The sequence below is a fragment of the Sciurus vulgaris genome (assembly GCF_902686455.1).
Source record: "Sciurus vulgaris genome assembly, chromosome: 3".
NCBI lineage: Eukaryota > Metazoa > Chordata > Mammalia > Rodentia > Sciuridae > Sciurus > Sciurus vulgaris.
In genome coordinates, this window is record NC_136463.1 from 146,234,000 (window position 1) to 146,245,441 (window position 11,442).

The window sequence follows — 11,442 nt, forward strand, 5'->3', positions numbered from 1 at the left end:
AAAAGAAAAGACTGAGGAAGGAGCCCAGTGGTTGAGTTCCCCTGGCTTTAATCCTCTGTATCAAATAAACAAACAAAACAAAACAACAACACAAACAAACAAAACCAGTAATTTTTTGTTAAAATTTTAAAGTCAGAATAGAAAACCAAGAACATTTAATAGCAAAGGTAATAGGAGTAACAGCAATGTCTGCCAACTATTTTTAGACTTTTATATCACATAGATTTAATGGAAGTGGGTAGGAAGAAAAAGAGAAGATTGTTATTTAGGTTTACAGTATTAAATAACATTAATGTAAGTAGGTAAGCCAACATTAAGTTATGCATTAAGAGTGACAAATTATATATAAAGGTGTGAACATTGTTTTCTTAACAATGTTGACTAATCCTCAGTATAATCTGGTGTTGAGTTGAGCACAATTGTAATATGTTGGTATTATTTCTGGAAAATTTCATCTTAGAAGCAAGTCATCCAGGCTCTGTAACACTGCCAGAGCTCTTTAATTCTATAATTAATATGTGTTTTAGAACACAAGATAGGGCAATGGGTATCATCTTTGAACATAGAACACTACTATAAAATTTCCATACAGTTTGAATGTGCTCCACACAGTCATTTCCATGAGAAAATGAAAGTTAGAGAAAACCTGGCAGGATGTGTAGGAAAAAAAAATGCTTATTAAATTAAAGGTTTATTAAATGGTTGTAATAAATCAAATATGTGAAGAACAAAACTTTAATACATTCTAAAATATAGTGTTGTCAACATTTCAAGCAAGCCTCCTGACTCTCAATCCAAAGATATAGATCAATCTATTCTTGAAAATTCACCTAAAGTCACATTCACAACTACATGTAAAACTCCATACACACACACACACACACACACAACACACACACACACACACAACACACACACACACACAACACACACACACACGGAGAGTTCCCTTTCCATTGCCATCTTTGTTCATCATCTTTGTGCTCAATAAATGTAAGTAGTACTTTTACATTTGCAATGATTTTTGTACAAAAACTTTGAAGGATCAGTCACATGCAATGGATAAATGATAGAATGTACCTCAAATGTTGCTGCCTCTGACATGAAATATATATATATTTATATTTCATATATTTAATATAGTAAAGTAAACCAGTATTAAAAGGTCTTGAAGCAAGATTTGGCTGCACTGTCTATTCTAATGAGAGATAGTAGAGTTCTCTCATGGAGTATTCACTTAGGTTTTAGTTAATTAACGGAGAGGGAATTAGACCACAATTATGTCTTATGACTGAATATTAATCATAGGCAAAAAGACATAGTGCATATTCGTCTAAAGATTATGGATTTAATAAGTCAAGTAATCTGTTAAAAAATACAGAGTATTGCCACCCCTCTATAAAATAGTTTGAAAAATATTATTAATGGGAATATTCCACAATGTGAAAATCTCATTTTTTAATATCAGAAGACATTGCAATCAGTGGTGTTATTTTACTGGACTTTGTAATAATTTTTAGATAGGAAAAAAACATGAATTATAGTGTTAGAAATAAATTATTAGAGTATGCAAATGTCTGCTGAAGTGGATCAATGATGATCTTCTCATTACTTTTAGATGTTTTTAATAATTTCAAGTTATTTTAGGATAGTGGATTAAAATAATTAAGTTAATACATAAAATTTTATCAATTATAACTCTTCATAAGTGTATCATTCTGATTTATCTTGATCAAAAAGATTGAATGAAAAATGCATATTACAAATATTGTGCATCTTTTTCTATAATCAATTGATTATTCATTTATCATCTTTGGCAGTTTAATATTATAAAGAAAAATGTAACTTCATTGCAAAAAAAAGTACGTATAGTGCTTTGGAGTGCCATTTTGAACATTAAAAGTTATTTTATGTCACCATAGTTCTACCTTTAGAAGATAAAAAGTGGTTTTCTTAATATGCTATAAGATTCAGTATAAGAGTAATTATTGGGTCTACAAAATATTACTTTTATCATATGATATTTGCACAGAATACTTTCTGAGCAGTGGAATATAAACATTTGTGGGACCCCAGAAGTGGTCTAAGGGACTGAGTCTATTTATTTTTCTATTTACACCATAAATGAATTCCCTCTTGGAGGATAAATATTTTATTCATTGATTAGGTATAACTACTCTGACATATTGAATGAGCATATTTACATGTTTCTAAAATTTGCTCACTGACACATTTCATTATTATAATGTGTTGAAGAGGTGAAGAAACAGAAGCTCATGGAATGTAAAAACCACACACACATATACACAAAGGACTTCACATCTAAACCCTGAAGTAATATTCATAGCAAATCTTATACAGTTAATGTGCAGTAGAATTGGGAGAAATGATAGTTGAAGACAAAAGTACATTTAACAGTCCAAACTAATATGAACTTATAACTTTATTACTTATTAACCATGCCAATGAAACTGAAACAAATGAGACTATTTTGTAAGCAAACTTAACTGAAATATCATCAAGTTATACATCTTTTTTTCTAAAATGCAGTATTAGTTACATTGTAAGTCAACTCATGGTTTGAGCAACAGCAAAATATTTCTTTTGCATAAACTGCAGTACTTTTTACTCACAGGTCACAAATTACTTATATCAAGCAAACTACTTTCATTTTAATTTACATAAAATGAGTTGGAGCTTCAGTTTTACCGATAACTTTCAATTGACAATTGTCTCATCAAATATTCTTTTCCCTTAAATAGACAAATTAAAAGCAGAAGATGAATAACATATATATTTTTTTTTATTATAAACAAATGGGATACATGTTGTTTCTCTGTTTGTACATGGAGTATAGGCATACCATTTGTGTAATCATAAATTTACATAGAGTAATAGTTTTTGATTCATTCTGTTATTTTTTCCCTTCCCCCCCACCCCTCCCACCCCTCTTTTCCCTCTATACAGTCCCTCCTTCCTCCATTCCTGCCCCCCTCCCACCCTCCATTATGTGTCATCATCTGCTTATCAGTGAGATCATTCGTCCTTTGTTTTATTGAGATTGGCTTATCTCACTTAGCATGATATTCTCCAACTGCATCCATTTGCCTGCAAATGCCATAATTTTATCATTCTTTATGGCTGAGTAATATTCCATTGTATATATATGCACCACAGTTTCTTTATCCATTCATCAATTGACGGACATCTAGGTTGGTTCCACAATCTGGCTATGGTGAATTGAGCAGCTATGAACATTGATGTGGCTGTATCTCTGTAGTATGCTGATTTTAAGTCCTTTGGGTATAGGCCAAGGAGTGGGATAGCTGGGTCAAATGGTGGTCCCATTCCAAGCTTTCTGAGGAATCTCCATACTGCTTTCCAGAGTGGCTACACTAATTTCAACCCCACCAGCAATGTATGAATGTACCTTTTTCCCCACATCCTCGCCAACACCTATTGTTGCTTGTGTTCTTGATAATCACCATTCTAATTGGGGTGAGATGGAATCTTAGGGTAGTTTTGATTTGCATTTCTCTTATTACTAGAGATGTTGAACATTTTTTCATGTATCTGTTGATTGCTTGTAGATCTTCTTCTGTGAAGTGTCTGTTCATTTCCTTAGCCCATTTGTTGATTGGATTATTTATACTCTTGGTGTAGAGTTTTTTGAGTTCTTTATATATTCTGGAAATTAGCACTCTATCTGAAGTAGGAGTGGCAAAGATATTCTCCCACTCTGTAGGCTCTCTCTTCACATTGCTGATAGTTTCCTTTGCTGAGAGAAAGCTTTTAGTTTGAATCTATCCCAATTGTTGATTCTTGCTTTTATTTCTTGTGCTATGGGAGTCCTGTAAAGGAAGTCTGATCCTAAGCCAACAAGTTGAAGATTTGGACCTACTTTTTTTCTTCTATAAGATGAAGGGTCTCTGGTCTGATTCCAAGGTCCTTGGTCCATTGTGAGTTGATTTTTGTGCAGGGTGAGAGATAGGGGTTATGAATAACATATTAATACAAAACCTCAAAATAAGAGTTAATTAAAAAGAGTACACACTGACATGCAAATAAAAATAAAGTGTTTCATTTTGGTGAGGGAAGCATGTCCACATCATGATTATATGTTCACAACAGAAGCATAACTAAAATGATGTACTTGAGCACTATATATAGCCTGTAGCTGTATTCCCTGTAAAATGTGTTTTAAGTTGTTATGCAAGAGGATAGACTTTTGAGTTGCATATATTAATAGACTCTCAGTATCTTTCATCACAATAGGAATATGTTATAAATACTTTCATAGTTCAAGAAACTATATTTGCTCAAGAGATGTTTTTCTCTGTGTTGATTGTGGTCACTACCAATCTGCAGTACCAGAATTTTCCTAATATGCTGAAAATGATATTCAAAATGTCTAATAATCCTTTAGTAAATGCTTATATAAAATATATTTTTGATTAGGCTCTATATCCTTTAAAATATCATTCTACTTGGTAGGGAATAAATGTTGCAATAATAAATGTTGGCAAGGATGTGGGGGAAAACATTCACTTATACATTTGTTGCTGGTGGAACTACAAATTGTTACAACCACTCTAGAAAGCAGTATGGAGATTCCTTAGAAAATTTGGAATTGAACCACCCTTTGACTAAGTTATCCTACTCCTTGGTTAATACCCAAAGACTTAAAATCATTCTACTATTGTGACAGAGCCATTTCAATATTTGTACCAGCTCAGTTCACCATAGGCAAGCCATGGAACACACCTAGGTGCCTAACAACAGAGAAATTCATAAAGAAACTGTGGTGTGTATACACAATGAAATATTACTCAGCCTTAAAGAAGAATGAAATTATGGCATTTGCTGGTAAATGGATGGAACTACAGAATATCGTGCCAAGTGAAATAAACCAGTTTCCAAAAACCAAAGCTACCTATTTTCTCTCTGATATGTGGATTCTAGTCCTCAACAAGGGAGGGGAAGATTAGAAGTTAATTGGATTAGACAAAGGGAATTGAAGGGAAGGGGGAAGAGATGAAAATAGGAAAGACAATAGAATGAATCAGACACAACTAACCTATGCTTTTATATGAATACACAACGAATGTAACTCCACATCATGTACAACCACAACAATGGGATCTTAACTGGAACAAGTTATACTTATTCTATGTATGTATAATATGTCAAAATATACTCCACTGTCTTCTATATCTAGAAAGAACAAAAAACAAATAAAAACTGAATATAAAATTTTTATTTTAAAATAAATCGATTGAAATGAAAATGTTAAATTGAAACGTGTCTGGTTTTTTTTTTTCCATTGTATCCAAAAGCAGGTGTGCTCTTGGGCTGCACCCATTTATAACCACATTCAGTCAATTTTTGCTAATGGTTTGTCTATTCGTACTTCAAAATTTGATTCTGGTCTCTTGTACTCTCCTATTGCTTAATTTTCTATTTTACTAAGCTATTCCAATAAGATGGAATGATAATGTAGTAGTTTGTTTATAATTTTATAGTGCATATTTAATATTAAGATTCAGAAAGAAGAAAGGCAAAAGGAGAAAGATAATATGGTAAAAAGAATGACAGTAAACTGGAATTTGGGTTTGCATTTTCTTCCAGCAGTTGTAGAGTTCTGGTCTAATTCCTAGGTCTCTGATCAATTTTATTCTTCTGTGTATGAATATTCAGTTTTCCCAAAACCATTTCTTAAAAATGCTAACTTTTCTCCAATATATATTTTTGGCAACTTTGTTGAGTATCAAATGGCTATATCTCTGTGGATTTGTCTATTTGTCTTCTATTCCATTTGTGTTTGTGTCTGTTTTGGTGCCAATATCTTGCTGTTTTTATTATTATAACTTCATAGTGTAAGTTGGGTTTGGTATTAAGATGGCTCCAGTGTTGCTCTTTTTGCTCAGGATTGCTTTGGCTATTCTGGGTCTCTTATTCTTCCAAATTAATTTAAAACTGTTTCTTTTTATCCTAGTTCTGCAAAGAATGTCATTTGTATTCTGTTGAGGGTTGCATTAAGTCTCTATAATGCTTTTGGTAGTATGGCCTTTTGATACTATTGATTCCTGCCTATCCAAGAGCAAGGGTAATCTTTCCATCTTCTAATGTCTCCTTCAATTTCTTTCCTTAGTTTTCTATAGTTTTCATTGTAGAGGTCTTTCTCCTTGGTTAGATTTATTCTTAAGGTTTTTTTTTTTTTTTTTTGAGGTTATTATAAACGGGATAATTTTCCTAATTTCTTTCTCATCAGATTCATTCACTATTAGAGTATAGAAAAGCAATTTATTTTTGTATGTTGACCTTGTATTCTGCTTCTTTCCTAATTTGTTTATCAACTCTAGAATTCTTCTGATGGAGTTTTTGGGTCTTATAAATATAGGATCATATTATAAGCAATCAGATACTTAGGCTTCCTCTTTTCCTATTTGTATCCTTTTTAATTTCCTTCTCTTGCCTGATTGCTCTGGCTAGTTTCAAGGGCTATGTTGAATAGGAATGGTGAGAGTGGAAGTCCTTATCTTGTTCCTGTTTTTAGAGAAAATGCTTTCAGTTTTTCTCCATTCAGCATGATGTTGGCCTTGGATTTGTCATATTTAGCCTTTAAGGTGTTGGGCTAACTCCTTCTATTCCTCGTTTCTCTAGTGTTTTAAACATGAATGGGTGCTGGGCTTCAAGATAAGTCAGGCACTGCCTTTCTTAGCAAGACTTCTAAAGTTCAAGAGATCAATAAGTGGGACAGCATCAAATTATAAATTGCCTGCACAGCAAAGGAAACAAGAGCATGAAGAGAGAGCCTACGGAATAGGAGATCTTTGACACCTGCTATTCGGACAGGGGGTTTATGCCAGAACATATAAAGAATGCGAAAGACTTAACACCAAGAAAACAAATAACCTAATCAACAAATGGACATAATAACTAAATAGATATTTCTCAAAATAAGAAATAGAAACGGCCAATAAATATATTTAAAAAGTTCAACATCTCTAGCAATCACGGAAATATGAATCAAAACTACTTTGAAATTCTATCTCACTTCAGTCAGAATGGCAATTTTCAAGAATGCAAATATTAATAAACAGTAATAAGGATGTGGGGAAAAGGGTACACTCATGCATTGTTGGTGGGACTGCAAGCTAGCAAAACCACTCCTGAGAGCAGTATGTAGATTCCTCAAAAAACTAGGAATGGAACCACCATATGAGGCAGGTATCTCTTGATAAGTATCCAAAAGAGCTAAAGTCAGTATACTGTAAGGTACAGCCACATCAGCATTATAGAAGCACTATTCACTATAGTGAGATAGGGAACCAACTTAAGCGTGCATCAACAAACAAATTGACAAAGAAAATGTGATTTATTTTACACATTGTGATTTTACTCAACCATAGAATATGATGAAATGGTGGTATTTTCTGATAAAAGGTTGGGACTCTTTAGCATCATGTTAAGTAAAATAAGCCAAAGTCAGAAAATCAAGGGTCAAATGTTTTCTCCCATATTCAGAAGCTAGATCAAAATAGGAAAGGAAAAAAAAAAAAAGCCAGGGCAATGGTGAAGAGGAATTCCGTGAAAATAGAAGAGTGATCTGTGGGGTATAGAAAGAAGATTGAGGTGAGGAACAGGAAAAAGGAAGAACAGTGGAATGCAACTGACCAAAGAATCCTACACACACATGTGAATATACTACAGTGAATTTCAGCTACATGTATATCTATAATGCACTAATCTTTAAAAAAAAAAGTATAAATAAATGGAAAAAAGATTCATAGAGTAGAAGAAAGGTACAGAGGGATGGAAAGAAAGCAAGGAAAGCAGAAGTACTGGGACTGAATGGAGCAAATGAGATTCTATGCTTGTATAATTTTGTCAAATTGAATCCCAACATTTTGGGTAACTATAATTACCTGAGCAAAAATTTAAAAAGAATAACAGTAAATTAGTCTTTATTCTTTTACCATATGATACAGGTACATAAAAACACACTACTTAATATTTTGCAAGTTCATTCTTTTATCAATTCATATTAATGAATAATTCTACTGTACTGTTTTCCCCTGGGAGTAATTGAATGGCTTTCCAGGTGCAATATCAATGCTGTAACTATAAAATATCATATGTATTAAAGAAAATATCATACATATTAAAGAAAATCTCTTGACAAAAATAATCAATTAGATGTATATATAAGTGAACTAAAATAGTGTGGTCAACCATAGGTAAATAAATGTAAAACTAATAGAGTTTATTTTTCAGTCTGTTTGTCCTCAAATAAAATATAAATATCCAAATAAGTATGTTCCTAAACATCTTCAACATAGAAATTTGATTTTCCTTACACTGATCATCAGCACACATTTGTCAGAAGCAATCTTACATGTTTTTCTTTCATTTATACACACATGTATGTACCCAGAAGATATTATCACTAGAATTTTATACATAAAAAATAGTTTGTAGTTACTCATTCCTGCCCACATTCTTGTGCTACACTGAGATTGTATTCCTGTGTCTGAGGAAACCCTTTTATTTATTTAAGTGTCTCTTTGATGGTGACACATTTCCATGGTCTCATAGTTTTTGATGCCTGGAAATGACTTAGTTGATATTCACTTTTGTGGGAACTTTTTACATCTTAAAGCATTCTAAGCTGTCTGTTAGTTTCTTTCAACACTTTTAAGATATTCCATTGTCTTCTTGGTGACCATGCTTTGGTGGTTAGAATTTTCCTGTCAATCACATTGTTGCTGTGTTTTTAAAGATTATTTTTTTATGTGAATATTTCAGATTTCTCTTTGATTTTGGTTTTCTACAGTTTTACCCAGTTGTATTTTTGTTTTGTTTTGTTTTGGCTGATGCTGCTTAGGATTTATATTCCCTCTTGAATATAAATATGGCTTGAAGTCATGTTAGGAAAATATTTAGTTATTGTCAAATATTGCTCTGCCCCTTCTCTTTTGCCTTCCCTTTAGTAATTCCCATTATATTCAGATCATTAAGTCGACTTACATGCTTCTCTCATGGTGTTATTCTCTAAGATTTGTCCTTTTGTCCTTACAAACTTTAGAAGGCGTATTTTCTTTGACCTGTTTCTCATATTATCAGCCTATTTTTCAATTTGGACTTACTTGTGCTTCAAACTTTTCTGTTGTTTCCTGTTTGGGTTGCTACATTTTTTTAAATGACAATGTATGTTAGTTGATTGATGATTAATTGATTGATACTGGGGATTGAACCCATGTGTGCTTTACCACTAAGTCCATGGTCCTTTTCATTTTTTTATTTTGAGACAAGGTCTCACCAAGTTGCTAGGGCAAAGTTGCTAGGGCCTGGCTACGTTGCTGAGGCTGGACCCAAACTTGCAATTCTCTTGCATTAGCCTCTGGAGTCTCTGGGACTACACATGTGTACCACCACACCCAGCTAGATTTATTTTTTACACATTTCTGATATCTGATAAAATGTTCCTTCCTGGTTTCATGAAAAGATTAATCAAGTTATTCTAAAAGCAGAATTGGATATATGCAAAGTCTGTATTGTCTATGTGTTTCTTTTTATAAATTATTGCTTCTCTTGGAACTGTCTTCTCTGTAATTTTTGATTGAAAGCCTGATATGGGAAACAAAAAATTGTAGAAGTTCTCAGAAATGTCTTCTTTTAGAGAATAATTTGTCTTCCAAAAGCATGACAGAATAAGGCCACATCACCTTTCTAAAAATGCTTGGTTCCATAATATGTGTTATTTGCTAGAGCTGCCATAACAAAGTCCCACAAATTGAGTATTGTAAACAACAACAACAAAAAAGTGCTACCTCACATTTCTGGAGTTCAGAAGTCTGAAATCCAAATATTGATACTGCTGATTCTTTCTGAGAGCTGCTAGGGAAGGATCTGTCATTCATTTGTCTTCATGTTCAAATGGTGTATGCCCTCTGTACATGATTCCATCCGTAAATTTCCTTTTTTGGGGGGATACCAGTTGTCTTGGGTTACAGCCCTTTCTAATGACCTTTATTTCAAAGATTTTAACATAAATATCTCTGTGAAGAATTTATTTCCAGATAAGATTACATTTTGATGTATTTACTGGGAATTAGGACTTCGACAACTATGATACATTTGATTTATCAATCCCCCTCAATGCTGTTGGAGTACTTTTCATATTCTATCACTTGTTGCAAACAGTTTCATCGATTTCTCAGAATCAAAATGCTTAGGAGGGGCAAGTCTTAGGATAAAAAAAGTGGCATAATTGGTTGATCTCAATCCAATGACTTTTGCTTTACTTTCACATTTGGCCTTTTCCTTGTTAGGTCTACAGTATCTTAAACCGATTAGTTTTTTTATTTTATCCAATTTACTCATTGTCACAGAGAGGAGTATTTTGAAACAAGCTAGTGTGTCATCTTCACAAGTAGAAATCAATCTTTCATTTTCGTTTTACTTCCTGAATTAAAGAACTTTCATTCCCCCACTCAATTTTTCCAAAGTATTTTATTAAGTGCTGCTTACTTTTTAAATATGAATTTTGTATTTCAATCATAAATTAACTTTGCTAGTAGTATCTTTTCAGGCCAACTGGAGATAATAACTGCTTCAACTACTAGACTTGTTGCAAATATTAAAAAATTGGATGCATGTAAAGTTTTACAGCACTTACTATTAAATGTATTTTAAATAACTTCATGGTTCTTTTGATGACCAATAAATTTAAATTTAATATGAGATTTTATACATGCTAATGTGTAATATAGATGACTATATCTTTTTTATTCAATTTGTTTATACAATTTTATTGATTGTTGTCCTTGTGTTTATTATTTTAAAGAGAATTCTGAAGTAGTTGCCAAACTATTCATTTTTGTATAATTATTCATTTTTGTTAAATTATTCACATGGTATATATTCCCACAAATGGAGAGTTGGGTAAAAAGTTATACTTGGAGAGATTTAAACAACAAACATAATAGACATCTAGAATGATTATAAACATTTAATCATGTGGGACTATTTCCCCATACCTCCACTGATACTAACAACTATTTTCTCTTTAACCTTCCTTCTTCCATTAGATAAAAATTTATCTGAATATTTTAGTGTATATTTCAATAAAAACAATTTAGTTTAGAAGTACTTTTATCTAAAAATTACTTAATCCTTCTTTTGTCCTATTTGATTATTCATTATATTTATATATTTTTTGAACTTTGCCCCAAATTCCTGAATGTCATGTAAATTTTGCAAACATATTTTCTGATTTGCTACTTATCTATTTCACATCACAACACTACTTTTATGAGCAAAACTCTATGACTCCATTGTCTTTTTGTTTGATTTTTCTGTCATGACTTGAATTAGTTCTACATGTACATTACACATTATTTATCAAATATTTAAAATATGAAACATTTGAGGTAGACC